Here is a 20,136-nt window from a genome sequence, read left to right as displayed (position 1 = left end):
TGTTTACAGAAGTAACAGCAGTGATGGCAGCTACCGTTTTTCAAACACTTACTATGTGCCAGGCAATGCACTAAGCTCATTACCTGACTCTCTCCTTAAATCCTCATCGCAAGTGGGAATTATTAGTCTTACTGTAAGGCTGGTGGCGGCCCCCCTCCCTTCCCTAGATCAAAAAAGAAAAGGCTCGGGAGACCAGACCCGCCCAGGACAAAACTGTCAGGCCCAGCTGAGAGGAACCGCACCCAGATGTCCACCGGGATAAGAACCTTTCCTCTCCTGGATTCCACAAATACCTCCAGCCCCTCCAGTTTCTCAATGATCACCCAAGGTCACAATGGAAAAATCCCAGCTCTTCCCGCCAAAAGTCCCTAGCCTGGCCCAAAGGGTATAAAAGGCCTTAGCCTCTTCAAACACGGGAGATGGGCAGGCAGGGCCCCCCTCTCTTGAGGCCCCAGAACCCCCTCCAGGACTGTATGATAAAGCCACGTGGTCTGGCCCCCACTCTTTCTCTCTGTCTGTCTGTCTTTTCACCGCCACCCAAAAACTTTACACTTACCACTCCCCTTTCACAGCTGAAGATAGTCCCGGGTCACCTGCCCAAGGTCACACGGTAACCCTAAGCGACAGTGACAGAACTGAGACTGGACTAAGAACGCAAACCGCTCTGCTCCTTTCCTTGCATCCGGGATTGTAAAACACTTCTCTAGGGAAGCTATACGACAGTCCCAGGAGGTGGGCAGTCAGGTTTCAGGCCCAAGTCTCCGACTAAACAGCTGAGCGACCTTGGGCAAATCACCTCTGCCCCCCAGACCCTGTCTCCCTGTCTCCCCATGAGACTAACAGCAAGCGGGCGCATCACGTGGCCCGAGGGCCCTCCCAGCTTCTGCCCGCGGGGAAGAGGTTTCCTGCCGCGGAGCTGGCTCCCAGCTTGGGAGCTTCCTGGCAGGCTTTGCACCCCGCCTCCGCCCGCCTTGCCGTTTGCAGTCCCTCGGGGCTGAGCCGCGCGCACCACCCGCCGCCCGCCGCCCGTCGCCCCTGCCCCTCCCCACCGCGGGCTGGGGTTCCGGAGCTGGGGGTGGCGGCCGGGTCCGGGCGGCTCCCCGCAGCGTCTCGGCCCCTCCCCCACGGAAACTCAGCCTGACACTTTCTAGGGATGTAGGGGGGGGACAGCCAGAGCCGGTGACCGCCGGCGCCCCCCGCGGGCAGCCGTGCGGGGCTCTGCGCACCCGCGGCTCTCGGCGGGGGTGGCGGTCTGCAGGAGGGCTGCGCGCCCCCAGCCCCCCGCGCCCGCCGGCGCCCCCCGCGCCCCCATCGCGCGGCCAGGCCTGCGGACCCGCGGACCCGAGCGGCGCCGCGCGCTGGCGACTAGGCCCTCCGGGCCCCGCGGGCCGCCGCGCAAGCGAGACCCCGGCGACGCAGCCGCGCCCCGCCCGGTCGGAGGGAGGCCCCGGCGCCGGCTTTGTTTGCGGCCGCGGCGCCGGCGGGGCCCGCGACCGGGGGCCGGAGCCCGGCGCTGTCCGCCCGCGCGGTGCCGGCCCGCGAGACCTCCGGCGGGCGCGGGGCTGGCCCGGGAGAGCCGCGGGCGGCGCGCGGTACGAACCTGTTGGCGGCGGCGGCTCCGCGCCGACCTGGGCGCCCGGGACCGCGGCTCCGGCGCGCGTCTCCCCGTCCCGGACTCCTCCGCCGAGGCGCGCCCTGCCGCCGGGCCTGCAGGTGGCACGCGGGGCGCGCGGCGCTCTCGTCCCTGAGCGCGGCCGGCCGCAGGGCGCAGAGCCGCTGGGGAGACCCGGCTTCCCGAGCGGGAGGCGGGGGCTGCGGCGGCGACGGGAGAGGGCGCCAGCGGAGCTGGCCGGGAAATCAGGAGGGAGACGGGGGGAGATCCCCACCCAGGCAGTTCTGCCCTGACGTCTGGGGACTGTCACCAGGGCATCCTGCTTGGAAATGTCTCCCTCTCTCCATGTCTGTGGCGCGTAACCGGACGCGGGTCTCATATTTACCTGCTCGGTTGCAAACTCCACTCACTGGTCTGCCTGCCTGTAGCACCTCATTCCAGTCCTTCGGCTCCCATGCCCCCGAGAGAGCCTTCTGATCCCCGTCTGTCTGTGTGTGTGCGCATGTATCTGTCTGTCTGTCGGTCCGTCTACCTATCTGCAGACTTTTTGGTGAGGCACTTCAGGTCCTCAGCAGCAAGACTCAGGGCTTCCTTTCCAGCCTGTCCCCCCCGGACAGAGGACCGTGCACTCTGGACAGGCTCACCCCAGTGCCTTGGCACCTGCTGCTGCCTTTGGCCGGGACGTGCTTCCGCCTTAGCTGTATCTGCAAGTTTTATAAAGCGTTCACATTCTTTTTTTTTTTTTTTTTTTTTTTTTTGAGACAGAGTCTCGCTTTGTTGCCCAGGCTAGAGTGAGTGCCGTGACGTCAGCCTCGCTCACAGCAACCTCAAACTCCTGGGCTCAAGCAATCCTCCTGCCTCAGCCTCCCGAGTAGCTGGGACTACAGGCATGCACCACCATGCCCGGCTAATTTTTTCTATATATATTAGTTAGCCAATTAATTTCTTTCTATTTATGGTAGAGACGGGGTCTCGCTCTTGCTCAGGCTGGTTTTGAACTCCTGACCTCCAGCAATCCGCCCGCCTCGGCCTCCCAGAGTGCTAGGATTACAGGAGTGAGCCACCGTGCCCGGCCCAGTTGGCATTCTTAATGGAAATTTCCCTGACCCCCAAGGCACAGGCCGGTCACTCCCTCCTCCAGAATCCCTCAGCCTCTGCCCCCTCCACTGGGCTTCTTGGCACATGGTGTCAAAGCTACTTGTGCGTCTTTATCCTCAGTTGCATAAACCGATACAAGCCGGCTCTGGATTTTATTTTTCTCTGCTCTTCCCCCTGCTAGCATGATGGCCGGCCACAATAGCTGCCGGGCTGTGTCTGCTGAATGGCCCACGCGGGGGACACAGAGGTCAAAACGGTTTCCTCTTCTTCCTGTGGTTGCTCATCTGGTTTCTCTGTTTCTGTCACAGCCCCAGGTGGCGGAATCCCCTGCCCGGCTAGCCCTCGGCTGCTCCGCCTCCAACTCTCCGGACTCAGCGACTCTACCCACAATGACCTCCATTTTAGACCAACGTTCTTTTTAAATTAAAAAAAAAATTTATTTGATGTTTTCTCTCTTTGGAACCTTCATCACCTTGATCTTCACATGCCCGAATCCTCCTTGTCATTTGAATTTTAGCTCAAATGTCACCTTGCCAGAGAAGCCTCCTCTGGCTGCCCACCCAGTGCTTTCTCCTCCAATTATTCTGTAGTGTCGCCTGCTTCATTTTTTTTTTTTTTTTTTTACTGCTTATTTCTCCAAAATCATTTTGCTTGCATGTGTATTTGTTTACTGTTGGCTTTCGCCAACTGGAATTGAACTCAGTGGGGGCAAGGGCCATGTCTGTCCTGCTGGCTGCAGGACTGTCAGTGGTTAGCGCTCTGAGGAGCTGGCCTCACACCAGGGAAAAGGAGTCCTTTTCTCTCTAGAGAGGCTTGAGCTATTGTGCAGGTCCTTGCGAAATCTTCTATTAGGTATACATCATCTAAGAATGGTTTTTTTTTCCTTTTATTTCATCATATTATGGAAGTACAAATATTGTTAGGGTTACAAACATTGCCCCTGTCCCCCCTCCCTCCCCCCGATGTGTCCAATCCCCCGGTGGTGTGCACCACACACATTATGAAAGCACACACCCCTTTCCTCCTCCCCCCACCTGCCCACCACCCAATAAAAAGTGTTTTGTTTTGTTTTGACATTTTGGTTACATTGTATATCTTTGGCTCTCCCTAAGAAAGGTTAGAGTTACGCCCTTCCCCTCTGAAGTGCTCGCCACATCCCTAAGATTGGGTCCCCACCCCCCCTCCCCAAATCCCTGGTGAGCATTGCCACCACTTGAAAACCATAGTTTTAATCAGTCAGTACCAATTTGATGGCGAGTAGATGTGGGGCCCATTTTCCACGTCTTGTGTCGCCTCACTTTGGATAACGGGCTTAAGCTTAATCCAGGGTGGCATAAACGGTGCTAGCTCACTGTCATTTCTTAGTATTGAGTAATATTCCATTGTGAGCATATATCACATTTTAATTATCCACTCATGAATTGACGGGCACTTGGGTTGTTTCCATGACCTTGCAATAGTGAATTGTGCTGCTATAAACATTCGGGTGCAGATGTCTTTATAATAGAATGTCTTATGCTCTTTTGGGTAGATGCCCAACAATGCTATTGCTGGGTCGAATGGTATTTCTATTTCTAGCTGTTTGAGGTATCTCCAAATTCTTTTCCACAAAGGTTGTACTAATTTGCAGTCCCACCAGCAGTGTGGGAGTGTTCCTGTCTCTCCGCCTTCACGCCAGCATTTATTGTTTTGGGGTTTCTTTTTTTTTTTTTTTTTTTTTTGAGACAGAGTCTCACTTTGTTGTCCAGGCTAGAGTGAGTGCCATGGCATCAGCCTAGCTCACAGCAACCTCAAACTCCTGGGCTCGAGCGATCCTTCTGCCTCAGCCTCCCTGGGGTTTCTTGATATAGGCTATTCCACTTCGGTACGAGCATTGGCTATAGACGATAGCCACAGATGAACGGGCATAGCCGAGAGTCAACTTTAGCGTTAATAACAAAACTTGACTTTTCTGATTTTCCATTTACCCAAATAAAATTGTGAACACTTAAAAAATAACATAATAAAAACATGTATGTCTATGTTACCTATTCTGATTGGCATGACAAGTAGAGCTGCCTGTAAAGTAAAACAAGCTTTCGGTGCTTTCAAGCTTTCCTCGGCAGGCAAGAGCAAGACGGACTCGGCGCCAGTGCGCGGCGCACGCCACCGTGCGGCTGTGAGCGCGGCTGTGGCGCGGTGTCCCGGCCGGTGGGCGCCGTCCCGAAGTGGTTAAAGGAGCAGGCTCACACTGATATTGCATGGGAAGGGGAAGGAGAAGAAGGAGGGGGCAGCCACAGACATGTGGCTGTGGAGTCACAGGCCTGAGCCGCAGCCCTGTTCCCCGGGACAGGAAGGCAGGACAGCCCACTGCTCTGCGCCACTCGGGGCACTCTGCACTCGTGATCTGATGTGAGGCTATGACAACCTTGTATGGTGGGGATTCTCCTGCCCATCGGACACCTAAAACAACCAAGGCCAAAAGAGGCAGACGGGCTCGGCCAAGGCCACACAGCTTGTCAACAATGACACTGCCTCCCACCCTGAGCTCCAGGTTGGGTCCAGAACTAAGAGATAGCTTCTGCCCGCCAGGATTTCACATCGGCAAGAGACACAAGCACATAAACACGGGATTATCACATAATTTGTGAATGCTCGGCAGTGATTCTCAACCTGGAGAGGGGTGGGGTAGGGTAGGGAAGACATGGAAACTCTTCAGCAACAATTACACCTTCTTGACTGCTTCCCAGGTATTGCTTTAAGGGTTTTATTTACTTCGTCTCAACTAGGCTTGCCTGCTTACTCCCATCCCTCTTTTACAGAGGAAGCTCTGTCTCAGGGAAATTTAGTCACATGGCCAAAGTCATGAAGCTGGTGGACCACTGAGCCGGGACCTAACCTGAGTGTGTTGGACTCCAAGCCTGAGCCCTGCGCCGTCAGGCACCCAGGCCTGATGAATCTGAGCGGCCAGCGAGCGGGGCGGGGCTGGGATTCGAAGATGACTGTTAGGCTGCTCTGGTGTCTTCACCCCGACCGAGAGGCACTTCCGTGGAGAGTGCTGCAAGAGCAAGGGAAGGGGGGATGGACGGTGCCTGTCGGGCGGCACAGGAGGCTGACACTGGACCTTGAAGGACTAAGTGGGATTTTACAGGCAGACAAAAGGGGAGTACAGGGTGTCAGATCGAGGAAACAGAACACTCGAGGGCCTCGGCACGGGGAGCGAAGGCACTGCTGTCAGTAGACGTTCGGAGTGGGTGGAGCGTAAGGCTGATTGACGTCCAGGACAGAGGACGGGGCATTAGGCAGGGATTGGTTTAGGCCTGGCTGCCATGCGTCTATCCCTCAGGCAGGGGCGAGCCGTTGAGAGGCAAGAGCTCTGCTGTGACGACTGTCATCAGCATTGTCACCCCACAGCCACAAAATTGCGCTCACACTGCAGAGTTTGCAGCGTGCTTTCCATGGATGCGGGAAGCGCCACGCTGCAGTGGTGTGGACCCTAAGCTCCAAGAGTGGGCCATGCTTGTCAGCTTGCTCTGACTGTTCCTCAAGACCCAGCAAAGAACCTGGGACAGCGTAGGTGCTTATTAGTATTTGCTGAAGAAGAAGAAACTGGACTCAGACAGGAGTCTAGTTTAGAGGCTGCTGCAATAATTTAAGTAAGAGAGAAGCATGAGAAGTGTCACTTACTGCAGGACCTCAATACAACTCTTTGGACGTATGACTGTAGAAAGTCAAAATTTATTGTCCCTGCGTCCGAGCACCTCAAGGAGGCTGGAATTTAGCTCCCCACAGTGACTGCTGAATAATTGTACCAATTTTCTTCTCCAACATACAGAAAAGCATATTGGCACCTAGGCGGCCAACAACCAGCAAAGCCAGGATTTCCTCTGCCGTGTATGTGCTTTATGTCTTTTGGCTCCTGGATTTTTATCCTGATGGTCTCTATTATGTGGCAGTAGCATTATATGCCTTCATTTGTTTCCATGTTTTAAAGGGCAGTCACCACGCTAATGAAACGGTCTTGGCACGAGAACTGAAATCTACCTTCTGTCTCTCCACCCTTCTGGGAAATGCACGAAGAGCCTAATAACGGCTGTCTTGCAGAGAGCTGGCTCCTGTCGGCACCCTCTAGAGTCCTTGACCTGCACTAACCCAACGAGGTAGGTGAGGCTCTCACCCCCACTTTACAGATAAGGAAAAAAGAAGTCAAGAGATCTAACCAAGGTTGTCCTCTGACACGGGCGGGCTTCAAACCCTGGCTGTTTGACTGTGAACTCTGTGAGTTCCAGCACTACACCTCATTGCCCCCAAGAGAAAAGCCAATTTAAGAAGGCTACACACTGTATGATACGAGCCGTGTGACAATGGGAAAGGTGAAACCATGGAGACAGCAAAAAGATCAGCGGTTGCCGGGGCTGGGGGCAAGGAGGGATGACTGGGTGGAGCACAGAGAACTCTGAGGGCAGCAGAAATACTCAGTATGATGCTATTAATAAGCGGTGGACACTTGTAATGCATTTGTCCAGACCCATAGAACGTACAACACCAAGAGTGAACACAGCATAAGCCACGCACGGGCTTGGTTGAGAGTGATGTGTCAATGTCGGCTCCTCACCGTGGCAGACAGACCCGCTGGTGGGGATCTGGGTAAGGGGGGAAGGCAGAGGGCTTACGGGAAATCTCTGTACCTTTCACTCAATTTTGCTGTGAACCTAAAACTGTTCTAAAGATAAATTACATTTTTAAAAGCAGTGTGCAGGCATGCATTGTTAAGGCCATCTTGGGGGTAGTTAAGTACCTTAGTGTGTCCTCCATGCAGGAAACATGTGGAACTTGTGGTCTGGAGTTAATTTCTAGCCTTCTAACACCCATTTCCCCCTTCCTAAGAGTATCTCATGCCTTTCTCATCCATGTGGGTTGGTTAGCCTTGACTCTGTTGAGGCCCCAATTAGCTTAAACCAACCCGTATCTCATATTCCTAACCACAGAGATAACATGATCCTAACCACATAGTCCACGTTAGCCAACCAGGACCAACTCTGAAACTTGCATTGAGCTGTTCGGGGAGTGTACTTGTGTAACCCTCGGAGATACTGACCTTGGAGATGCTGCAACCAAGACTGGAACCAGCTTTGCAGTGAGATCTTCAAATGAGGGCACTGTTACAGGAGGCAGAAAGGAGAAATGGAATAAAATTGGATTCTTGGTGGCATCATTTAAGTGTCTGGATCAAGCCTTACCTGAAGCTAGTTCTATCTCTGCCCTTTTCAATTGTATCAGGCAAATAATTCCTTTTATTGTTTAAACTAGTTTAAGTTGGGTTTTCTGATACTTCAGCATGAGTTCTAACTGCTAACTAATGAGTTTCAAGACCCCAAAGTTTGGTTAAAAAAATTGGGTCTGGAATTTCCTAATGCGAAGTCTTATCTGTAAGCTTCTGCCCCAGCCCCAGCCCCGAGGCAGCGTGAAATTCGTCAATACAGGTTGAACATCCCAAATTCAATAATTCAAAATTTAAAAAATGCTTCAAAATATGAAACTTGTAAAATGCTGATATGATGCTCAAAAGAAATGCTTATTGGAATATTTGTGTTTTCAGATTTGGAATGCTCAACTTGTAAACATAAGGCAAATATTCCAAAACCCGAAAACCTTCTGGTACCAAGCGTTTCTGATAATGGATGTTCAAACTGTATCAGGTTTCCTTGACTACGGCATCTGTTAATCGCTCCTTGTTTCTCTTTGTGATAGAGGGGCCCACCTGGAAGGAATTTCAGCGCTGCGGTCTGGCACCGGGGGCTGGAAGGAACTGGTCTGGGTTATTTTCCAGAAGAGGCTGCTATGATCCAAGGAGAACTATGGAATGAAGGTCCCATGCCAAGGAAAGAGGATGGGGAGCCAGGGTGGTGGAGACAGGCGGGAGGCAGGATGGGGCGACACAGCACTCCAGGGGCTTTGGCTTGAGGCGGCGGTTTCTCGTGCTTTGCCTCAGTGGGGCCAGGGAAGGGCTGGGCGTTCACGGGAGGGCTGGCGTGCTGCGGGTGGAGGAAGACCCTGAGAGGCTGGGGGAGCACCCTCCTCTTCTGGCACCAGGAACGAGCAGGTCCGGTGGGTGGAACCGCAGCGAGAGGGCACAGCAGGGGCGGGGGAGGTCCAGGCACGCAGAAGAAGGTTATTGGACTCTGTTGCGGTCGATTTTATGTGTCGGCTTGACCGGGCCTTAAGATGCCAAGGCAACAGGTGAAATATTATGTCCAGGTGTGTCTTGTGAAGGTGTTTCTGGAAGAGATGAGCGTCTGAGTTGGAGCAAGTGAAGCAGATGGCCCGGCCCGGTGTGGGTGGGCCGCACACTACCCACTGGCAGCCTGAATAGAGCGAGCGTGGAGCGTGCCTCGCTGCCTGAGCCCGGACGTCGGCCTTTTCCTGCCCTCGGTGCTCCTGCCGCTCGGGCCTCAGGCCGGCTGGGAGCTACCGCGTCATCCTCCTCCCAGGTCTCCCAGGTCTCAGGCCTTCAGTCTACACCTCCCGCTTCCCTGGGTCTCCAGCTTGCAGGTGGCAGATAGTGGGACTTCTCAGCCTCCACGATCGTGTGAGCCAATTCCTTAGAATAAATCTCTTGGTATACATGAATATATGGGTGTGTGGTCTCCAGAGAAACAGCACCTATATATACATATCTGTGTGTATGGTGTGTATGTTATGCACACACACACACACACACGCACATAAATATATTCTGTCTCTCTGGAGAACCCTGACTAATATAGTTTCCTAAGAATAACTGGAGAACAGAAAAAAAAAATTCCTCTCAATATGAACCACTTTTCAGGCAGCAACTACAATTTTGGCATAAAGGCAGGTTAATAGATTTGACTTGGACCTTGCCAAGAGTTAAAAAGAAAAAAAAATTAATGACATCCTTTATTTAACAAAACGTAGGTCATCATTGGAACTATGTGCTGACTTTAAGGACAAACAAGAATTGAATCCAATGTTGATGCTTTTGAGGATATATATTTCTTTCCCAGTAAAATTGTTGGACAGCTCATTACTGCTGCTGCCTTTATTTTTCATTTGATTTTTGGCAGTACATATATCAGGAAGTTCAGTTTTGCACGGATATTCATGGGCTTTAAAGTTTTTCACAAGGGAGTCTCAGTACTTGGAGATCAAAATTATTCTCTTTGAAGCGCTCTGCGTCATTCGCACGGTGCTCGGGATACTTTAGCTGCACGATAAACTGCCCTGAAATTCGGTGCCTGGACCAAACAGAAATCACCCATTCTGCTCGCAGACCTGCGGTCCGGACAGGGTGTTGGGACGGCTGGTGTCCACTCCGTGCGGGGAGGGCGGTGGGCCGGGGACCCACTGTCCAGAGCGCTGGCGCCCCGGCTGGGCTGGGGCCCCCAGATGGGGCTGAGAGCTGCAGGCGCCTTCACCACCCTTCGCCCAGCCTCTCCGCTGGCCGCTCAGCCCTCCTCCTGCGGGGTTCCCGGAGTGACCCTCTCAGGAGAACCAGGCAAGCAAAGGCTGCGTGACTTTCCTAGCCCAGCCTCAGGCCGATCATTGTACGCACCACATGCTGACGACAGCTAGCAACAATGAACTGCATGCTTGAAAATGGCTGAGTGGATGCTCAGTGTTCTCACCACCAGGGGATAGCTGTGTGAGATGATGCAAATAAAACAAGTTAAGTGATGTCACTTGCCATGCTCTTACTGGTCGGCTCATTGCTAAGTTTGTCCCCGATTCAAGAGAAATGGACATAGAATCTACCTCTCTATGAGAAGGCTATCAAAGAATTTAGGGGCCATATTTTAAAACCACTACAACTCACCCTCTGGCCATAAATCATTTATGTTCTTCCCATGTGCAAAATACTCTCAATCCTACTAGTACGTCCCCCAAATCCCGTCTGTTATGTTGTCAGGCCCAGGCTCGGTATCTAGAATCTTGTCATCTAAGTCAGGTTCAGCTGTGGGTGGGGTTCCCCAGGAGCCGGCCCTGGGTGCAGATCCTTCAGTGCCATTCCTCTTGGTCTGAAGACCTTGCACCAGACACACCCGTGTCTGCCCTCTCGGCTCTGCAAAGGATTGGCAAGCACAGGACAACTGCTATAAGGGCTTCACCTTGACAACCTATATCGCATATTTAGCAATGGGATAATTGAGACAGGAGACGGGATCCTAGTAGTGTAAGATTTGGCTCTAATTTGGAGGTGTTTATTTTAGAGGTCCATACTCCTTAATCTTTGTTTAAAAGACTTTGATATGTTTGCCAATTTATGCACATTTAGTGAGTCAAAGCTCAAAAGGTCTTTTCCAAAACAGCGTTCCCAACGTCCCAGCGAAGTTGGGTGAATTCTCCCCTTTTTCCGTCATCCCTGCAGCAGAAGATACGGCAAACATCAAGATTACATGAATCTTAACCTGCGGGAGCAAAAGATGGTGACCATGCACCACATGTTGCTTTTAAAAATTGTTGTATTTGGAAATAATTTCAGGCTTACAGAAGATTTGCAAGAACAGTACAAAGAACTCTAATAAACTTCCTATCCAGATTCAAGATGAAAAATTTCAGTGAATCACCTCCCAACTGAAAAGAAAGTTTAAATGAAAAGAGGGGGCAGATATCTCTGAGAATATAGGCAGATCTTTGGCTTGCCTCCAGGTATATTCTGAGCGTGACTTTTTAAAATATATGATAATGATCATCTTTTGACTGTTGGCCAGGAAACTTCCCCCTACCTTAATGGTAATAGGAGCCCACATTTCTCTTGGGAAATCATCTCTCCCCAGTTTTCAGACATGTGGTTTGCCTGGGACTGACCCCACTGGGTTTTCCTTAAACTGACCAAGGATGAGACTTTGGCTGGTCTAGTAAGAGTGAATATGTTAGACTTATGCTAGAAATTCTGGGATAAAGAGCGATTCTTTTCTGCTGGGCATAAGATTGGGAACATGTAGCCCCAGGATCTACTTGAAGCTACCTTGGGAATACCAAGGTAATAGCCTTAGGATGAAGTCAATAGTACAAAAGATAGCGCTAACAGAGAGAAAGAAACCAGATTCTTGGTGATGTTGTTGAGTTGCTGGATCCAGCTTTGTCTGAAACCTAATGAATTCTGGATTTTTTTTATGCCAATAAATTCCTTTTATAATATTTTTAAAAGTCAGTTTGAGTGAAGTCCTCTGTTATTTTCAACTAATATACATACTCAATTCAGGTAGCCATATAGAGATGTAGCCATAAGGATATAGGACCAATGATAAATTCCAGTGATGAAAAGAGGTCCCAATTTCAGGACCGGAAGGGTGGTACAGTGTGTGATGAGCCTTGGAGAATGGGGGTGGAGCCTGAGGCTGATGAAGAGCAGAGACCATGCTTGCCTCTCAGAACACAGAGAAAAGACAGAGGCAGGGCTGGACAATTTTAGGGAGCAGGCAAGAAGGGCTCTTAGAACCCCTCAGGCTACTAGAAATCCTGCCTGGGTGCCAGAAGACTCCTCTTCTGAGCACAGAATGGTTGTAGAAGAGGTCACATGGGGAGCAGGAGACCACAGGAACATGCAAGTATGATTTATTATTCAGTCACGATGATGACAGTGACAATGATGCTGATAATTGTAATGACAATGATAGCAATGCTGATGAAGATGATATCATTTGTTGAAAATTGACCCCTACATATTCTTATTGTTGTCTGCTTGTCCAGTATCCATTCCCCCTTGAATCTGTAACAGCACCTTGATTTTCCTTTGGATACTTCTGTCTCTACTATCAGTCCCTGTTATCTGGGTAGAATTGAGCCAGTTTGGAATCCAGGATTCCAGACACAGTCACATGACCCGGTGCTGGGCAGTGGGAATATGGTATCTTCCAGGGCACAGTGATTGGTTGAGGAGTAAACAGACAGCCTAATGTGGTCCAATCAGAGCCAACGAGAGCCACTTTTAAGACTATTGGGAAAGAAACACACTCTCTCTCTCCAGGTGCTGGTGACCAGCTTGTCACCTTGAAGGGAAGGTTTCCATGAAAATAAAGCCATTCTGGAGGACGTTGGAACTGACACACACACACACACACACACACACACAGAGTCACAGAGACAGAAGGGGGGGTATTTCTGATGATGTTTGAGCTCCTAGTTTCAGCTCTCTGAAGTCAGATCTGCTCTTAAACTTTTCAGTAACCCTTTGAATCAATAAATACTCCTTTTTTTGTTTTGTTTTGTTTTGGGTTTTGCTTAACCCTTTCGCCATTAGATGGGTATCTGCCATTTCCAATCAAGAGTCCTAATAGCCTATATCCTACACCGTCCTTACAATTACGCCATGACGTAGACATTTATTATCCCTCTTTTACACGTAAGAAAACTGAGACTCAGAGAGAATAGTGACCACGTCGACCCACACAGCTGGTAGAGGGCCAAGCTCACGAAAATATCAAGCTCTTTTCTGACTCCAGGTCCGGGGAGTTGGACACTCCATGCCCTGGATGAGTCCCATGTCCCCTTCCCAGCCCTCAGATTCTGCTGCTCTGTCCTCACTGCCTGGGAGCTGGCCTGGCGCCGGGTCGGGGGCAGCAGGCAGGAGACCAGCTGCTGCCTGGGGCAGGAGCCCAGCATGTTCTCAAGGCCACAGATGGGCTGGCAGCCTTGCGCATGGGCAGGGAGCCTGAGGCGGGGGCGGACACTGGTTCCTGGAGAAAAAGCTCATTCAAGACTGACTGATGCCCAGCACTGGCTCTACGTCTCCAGTGCCAAGGTTCAGCGCGGCTGCTCTGTGTGCTCAGTGCCCGGCATGGAGAGGGACTGTCTGCCTAAATGTGTGTGTGTGTGGGAGGAAAAGTATGGAAATTTCTAGAGGTTCCTCCTACATTCCCAGGGCCTATCAAACCCCAGGGAGCCAAGAAAAGTCTTATTGAATTGAAATGAATAAATATGCGTTTTTCAAATCCCTTTGTTTTTTTGTTTTTGTTTTTGTTTTTTGTTTTTTTTTTTTGAGACAGAGTCTCACTTGTTGCCCAGGCTATAGTGAGTGCCGTGGCGTCAGCCTCGCTCAGAGCAGCCTCAAACTCCTGGGCTCAAGTGATCCTTCTGCCTCAGCCTCCCAAGTAGCTGGGACTACAGGCATGTGCCACCATGCCTGGCTAATTTATATATATATATATATATATATATTAGTTGGCCAATTAATTTCTTTCTATTTATAGTAGAGATGGGGTCTCGCTCTTGCTCAGGCTTGTTTCGAACTCCTGACCTTGAGCAAGCCTCCCGCCTCGGCCTCCCAGAGAGCTAGGATTACAGGCGTGAGCCACCGCGCCCGGCCTCAAATCCCTTTGAATCACTAAACTCTCCACTCCAGGACTGTGACTCTGATTTTTGCAGGATTAACAAATTAATAGGTGCTACTTTATAGATTACAGATGATATATACCACTGCTAGTTAGCCACAACCACTAGTTTCATACCACTAGTTAGTGGCACGAAATGCCACTGTCAGTTAGCACCATTAGGGAAACACCTGCCGGGTGTCAGGCAGTAGCCCGGTGCCTTACGTGCACAGTCGCGGCTGGGTCTCCTCATAGTCCATGAAGAATGTGTTACTATTTTCACTTCACAGACGAAAGAAGAAACAGAATCGCAGAGACATTAAATCACACTGGCACGGCCACACACAGCGTGCATCAGCAGAGCTAGGAATTCCCACCCGGTTCTGGACGGACTCAAAGCCACGGCGGCGTTCCCCACTTCGCCGCCACGTGTCGAACTGAACGAGCGCCGTCAGGGAAGCCCAGCGGACAGGGCAGTTTTCACCAGGTTCGAGCAGCTGGAAGGGTTCTTTTCCCAAGACACAGTCTTCCGGGTGGGTTGGAGTGGCTCTGGGCTCCCGGAATGCTCTTTCTGGGTGCTCCACAGGCTAGGCGAGATCGAGTGGCCAGTGCGGGAGACTTCATCATCCTGACCCCAAACCCATCCCACTCCTGCCCTCCCATCTCTCCGGGTGGGGCCATTTGGCCAAGACAGGAGCCTGGGCACGCACGGAGACTTTGTTTTCACTCCCCGTGTCTAATCCACTGCAGGGTCTGGTGCCACGTGGTACCTTCGTCCTCACCTTAGCTCCCCATATTAGTTTAGGCTTCACTGTCTCTGGCCCAGGTGACCGCAGCAGCCTCCTCACCGGCCTCCCTGCCTCCATTCTCCTCCGACACACTGTCCATATCAGCTGCCTGAGTGGCCTCTCTTTGGCCCAAATTCAACCTCGGTTATGCCTCATTCCCCAGGGAGAAGGTCCGAATGCCTTGGCGTGGCACAAACTGATGCCTGCCCACTTCCCCAGACTCAGCTTCTCCCACGCCCTCCCCTCTGGCCCCCGCTGTCGGGATCGAAGACCCCTGTCCCCATAAAGGCCTGCTGAAAAATCACTGCCGTGAGGCAAATTGATTAATAGGAGGAAAAAGATACAAATGTATTTAATGTATACACATGGGAACCCTCAGAATGAAGACTCAGCTCCCCGAAGGGGGTCAGAAGCGTATAAGCCTTTCTGGCCTTGGGGGACTGCCAACGGTGGGTTGGGGGCAAGGCCAGGGAGAGCTTGAGGTTTCCTCAGTCAGTCCAGCGCGTCGACATGATGCATTTGGGGGTAAAATATTTCCAAGTTCCTTCCCCCTCAAAGCGTATGCTCTTATAACCTTTTGTCACCAGTATGAGACAGGAGACAAGAGCCGGGGACTGGGAAGAGTGAGATGAAGAGACGGCGGTGACAATGAGCGGCCCTTTGCCAGCTCAGTGACCTGCCCTCTAGTGACAACAGTCTGTTCAGCGCTGTAGGGTCTTGCCAGTTAGAAGTGCAGGCCTCCTCTTGGGGGTGGGAAGGGGGCCAGAGCCCGGGCAGGTCCCCTCCCCACTCCACGTGGAGCCTGTTAGGGGGATCAGAAATATAAAATAAGTGCAGAGGGAGCTTTCTGCCTGGACTCCGCAGAACTATCTCATTGGATCAATGGCTTGTCATCCGCAAACCTGCTGCCCGGGGCTGGTGGTATCACCGAAAGTTTGGTGCTTGTCCCTTAGGCCAAATCAGTGAGAACAAAGAACGAGGACAAGTGATTTGAGGAAAAGGAAAGAAAAGCTTGTTAATTTGCTGGCAAATGAATAGGGAAGTGGGCTGGTGTCTCTGCGACAGCCATCCCGACCTAAAGCAGACAAACAGGGCTTCTTAAAAGTGGGGATTTTGGTCACTGGGTTTGGGTCTATGTGCCCAGTGTCACATGTCGAGGCCTCGGGCTGTAGTTGTTTAACTACAGTTGGTGGTTTGGGTCGACCTTATCACTGGAGACGAGACCTCATGACCACTGTCTGGACAATTCTGATGAGCCACCTATCTCCTGAGGTTTCAGACACTGGAAAGCAAACGCCAAACAACATTTTTCTGCCCCTTTGATTACCAGCCTCAGGCAGGAATGTGGGCTTTAATTTCCCAAAAGGGTAGGGAGGTGTTAAAGAGACAACTCATAAAACATTTCGTTGCCCTTGTTGCCCTTTAGCAGTGTCCCGTGGCAGGCTGAACACCCAGGCTACTCTCCAGACCAGCAGACCTCTGTCTTGATGCTTCCATCAGCGAGTTGTCGTTGGGCGGGACGCACCTGTATTTGTTACCTTGCACCAACTCATCTCTGTGAAGTGTTTTCAAGCCATTCAGCTCAGCTTTCATGGAAACAACCACTCTCTCTTTTTTGCCCTATTTCATCAGTTCACATCATATTTAACTAAATAACAATTTACAATAATAATGAGTTTAATACAAGAAAGAAAGTTCTATTTTCTATGATGAACTAAGTTGAGTGTTTTGGAAAGACCCCATAAGGGTCAGTTGCTTAGAAAACTATTCTGTCTATGCAGGTGTGGGTGAGAGGCCTGGAAAGTGTCAGGGGGAAAAGAGAAACCATAAGAACCCAGAAGGCTTCAGCATTCCAGTTGCCTTTTCTTGTTACACTTCGACAATGTAGACAATATTACAGCGTGTTGTATCATGGCTATAGTTTATCCAAAAAAAGAGAATGCAGAATTCCATCAGCAGACCTATTCTGAAGGGTCTCAGAGGCTTTTATCTCAAATTGTTCGGATCGTGAATGGAAAATAAAATCCTAAGCACACCCTGCTGACTGATTGGACCCTCCCTTGGCCAAGGGGACCCCAGAGCAAGCTTGAAACAGAGTACCCAATCACGATGGATGGGGGGGGGGGGTCAGGCAGGGCTCATCACACCCCCGCCCTCCCTAACAGCCCTCAGACTTTCTTGCTAAGGGCTAAACATAAATCAATCTCCTGCCTTGGTCCTTCTTTTCTGTGGTCTCAGTGTGACAGCCGACCTGCATTCCTTGCTGATAAGAGAATGATACCAACTACAGAGCCCTTCTGGCCGGTCTAGGAAGGCTGCCCAGAAATGGTTTCCGTGCCCTCTGCTTCACCTTTTAACGCCATAAGGTGGAAAACCCCGCCCTCAACTCAAGCTAAGCTGCCATTTTCTGAACATGGGTCCCGTGAAGCTCACGTGTGCATGTGCACATTTCTTCTCTCATAAATATTCACCACGCCTTGTTAAATATGTGCATTCAGCCCACTCCGCATAAATTTACCTTCCCTGTGCCATTCCCTCTGAGTCTGTGTCTCTGGCTTCTGGCCAGAGGCTCTGCTCCCCAGCCTGTCGGACGGCACCCCCAGGCTGCAGCCCTTCACGAGAAATAAAACTCTCTCTCCGATTTACGAGCCTTGTCGTTTCTTCAGTAGAGGGATACATGCAAACTTCTGTGCTTTAAGTTTAAGTAAGATGTTTAGGCAGTGCGTAGCTCATTATTTAAATTACTTCCTACTTTAACTGAAGTTTTTTATTAACTAGTCAACTCTGGGCACCAACTGTATGAACTCAATTGTAACTACCGTAAGAGAGAGGAGTGCGGTGACAGCTTTGTTCAGGCAGCCTGGGAGACCAGATTATAGATAGGTATAAATGTAGATGCAGACATACCTACGGATATAGATAGAGATGTAGAGATATAGACACAGATGTGCACACGTAGACGTAGGCATAGAGAGAGAGAGAGATATATATATACACACATAGTCACCATCTTTCCATATCCAGCTCATGGGAATCCCTCCCCAAAAGTATTAATTCACTCTGTCATTTGTGCCTTTATTGCACATTTCACACTGCATCATAATTATTTCCTCTATGTTTTGGACATTCCCAAGGGAGACAAAGCTTGAGGAAGTGGAAGGAGCCCCAAGTTTTGAGACCACACTTGGGTCTGAATCTCAACATTGCCCCTTCCTGGCCATGTGACCTTGGGTAAGACTCATGACCTCTCTGAACTTAGACAGTGACCTTAAACAGGAATAAGTATAAAGTGCCAAATAAATGGCAGCTGTTGGGATTCTTATTTATTATGGGACACCCTACTATTTTGTACATTTCTGTTGACGCATCATTTTCCTCTGGAAATCCCCAAGGCCAGACTGTGTGTCTCTTTCAATTTTGTCTTCTCAATGTGCCTCTGTAAGAGTAAGACTGAGCTTAAGAGTTTGTAGAATGAATAAAACATCTTGTACATTCTTTTTGACATCTTAGTAATTTTTGGGTCATTGTGCGAGGCCATGGGGCTGCTTCCTCAAAAGTTTCAGGGAAGGTGAGAGAAGGAGTCGGAGTTGGGAGAAGGATGAGGAAAGAGAGGAAAAGAGGGAGGAGAGAACGGCAGGACCTGGAGGATCTGAGATGGATCTGTCCCCACCTGCCTTGTGCCCTGATTAGCTCTCAGCGCTCAGGTGATGGGACGCTGCCAGTGGGCAGGTGCCTGGCAGGCTGGGGCCGGTGGTGGAGACGAAACTGCTTTGTCAGCTGGACTGTCAGGGCCTGTCAGTTATTCAGGTCCCTCTGCCCAGGAAGGAAGCCGGTGCCGGAAGCCCCGGGGGAAGTAATGACAAATGTGCTGGTGGGGACGAGGGAAGGAGAGAGACTATTTCCTGAGTACAGACTGTGTTTTTGGCCTGATGCTGGACACTTTTACACCCATTCTTTTTTTTTTTTTTTTTTTTTTTGAGACAGAGTCTCGCTTTGTTGCCCAGGCTAGAGTGAGTGCCGTGGTGTCAGCCTAGCTCACAGCAACCTCAAACTCCTGGGCTCCAGCGATCCTTCTGCCTCAGCCTCCCGAGTAGCTGGGACTACAGGCATGCGCCACCATGCCCGGCTAATTTTATATATATATATCAGTTGGCCAATTAATTTCTTTCTATTTATAGTAGAGACGGGGTCTCGCTCTTGCTCAGGCTGGTTTTGAACTCCTGACCTTGAGCAATCCGCCCGCCTCGGCCTCCCAAGAGCTAGGATTACAGGCGTGAGCCACCACGCCTGGCCTACACCCATTCTTGTTTCCTGCTCACACTGACCCCGAGGAGAAGGGCTAATCCACATCGAGTTAGAGGTAAGAAGCTGAAGCTGAGAAAGGCTGAGTGCGCTGGCCGAGGTCACGCAGCTAGGAAGAGAGTTTGGAACCAGATCAGTCTAAAGCCCGTGGGCTGGACTGCTGCCACACCTGCTCGGGCAGAGCCGACCAGGGGTGCAGGTTGTTCATGCTGAATGAAAAACCGTAGGGCCTGTAATGGGAGGGGCACTAACTCGGGACTGGGAGCCCAGAGCAGAAGTCCCTGCCCTACCATTCCCTGGTGTGTGACCTCGGTCAAGGTACTTCACCTCCCAGAGCTTCACTTCCATCATCCGTAAAATGGGGGCAATGGCATTAGCCCTGACTATAAGTAAACAAGTGGGGAAGATGGAAACGGTTAGGAAGTTACCGAGTGCTTGTTCCGTGACAGGGACCGGGACAGACCCCGCGGGCGTGCCATCCTATTAAACCTCACACGTCCCTAGGAGGTAGGGGCTACCGTTAACCCTATCTGAAAGATGTGGAAAAGGAGGCTTTAAAGGGTTCCAGAACTTTCTCTGCAACAACACAGAGCTGGAGCTTGACTGCATTGCTGGCAGCTTGCTCTTGAGTCTGCCTGCTTGCTCCACCCTGAAATGTATGTAAAAGGACTTTTTAGACTATGAAAGAATGAAAATCTATTGTTTTATTTGGACTGAAGTTTGCCAGACCTTTAGCTTACAGTTTCGAGTGCATTATTCCATTTACTCTCCAACCGCCCTGGGACCCAGGCCCAAGCGCACTGCAGTTCAGAGAGGTCAGTTTACCCGTCAGAGGTCACACAGCCAGGACTGGCAGAGCTGGGAGGTAAGCCATGCGGGCCTGACCCCCAAACGGGTGCTCGGAGGATCTTTGGTTCTGATATTTGGTCTTTAGCCCCAGTTCCTGACACAGAGCTCTCAAATCCCTTGGGATTTCCTGGGCGACTGGAGCATCTTTTGTTCTAAGGAGGCAACTCTCGGTGGG

General features: G+C 50.9%; 1 protein-coding gene across 1 annotated transcript in view; it reads right to left on the bottom strand.

Moving 5' to 3' along the window:
* Positions 1–1,663, bottom strand: part of CPLX2 (complexin 2) — a 75,872-nt gene extending 74,209 nt beyond the window's left edge. Inside the window, exon 1 of the mRNA XM_075998456.1 lies at positions 1,601–1,663. The gene's annotated coding sequence lies outside the window, so the exon portion shown is untranslated. The remainder of the gene's footprint in view (positions 1–1,600) is intronic.
* Between the last annotated feature and the right edge of the window lie 18,473 nt (positions 1,664–20,136).

This window comes from Microcebus murinus, chromosome 28 (assembly GCF_040939455.1).
Source record: "Microcebus murinus isolate Inina chromosome 28, M.murinus_Inina_mat1.0, whole genome shotgun sequence".
NCBI lineage: Eukaryota > Metazoa > Chordata > Mammalia > Primates > Cheirogaleidae > Microcebus > Microcebus murinus.
The sequence above is the reverse complement of the archived record's forward strand: the minus strand, read 5'-3'. Positions and strand labels throughout refer to the sequence as shown.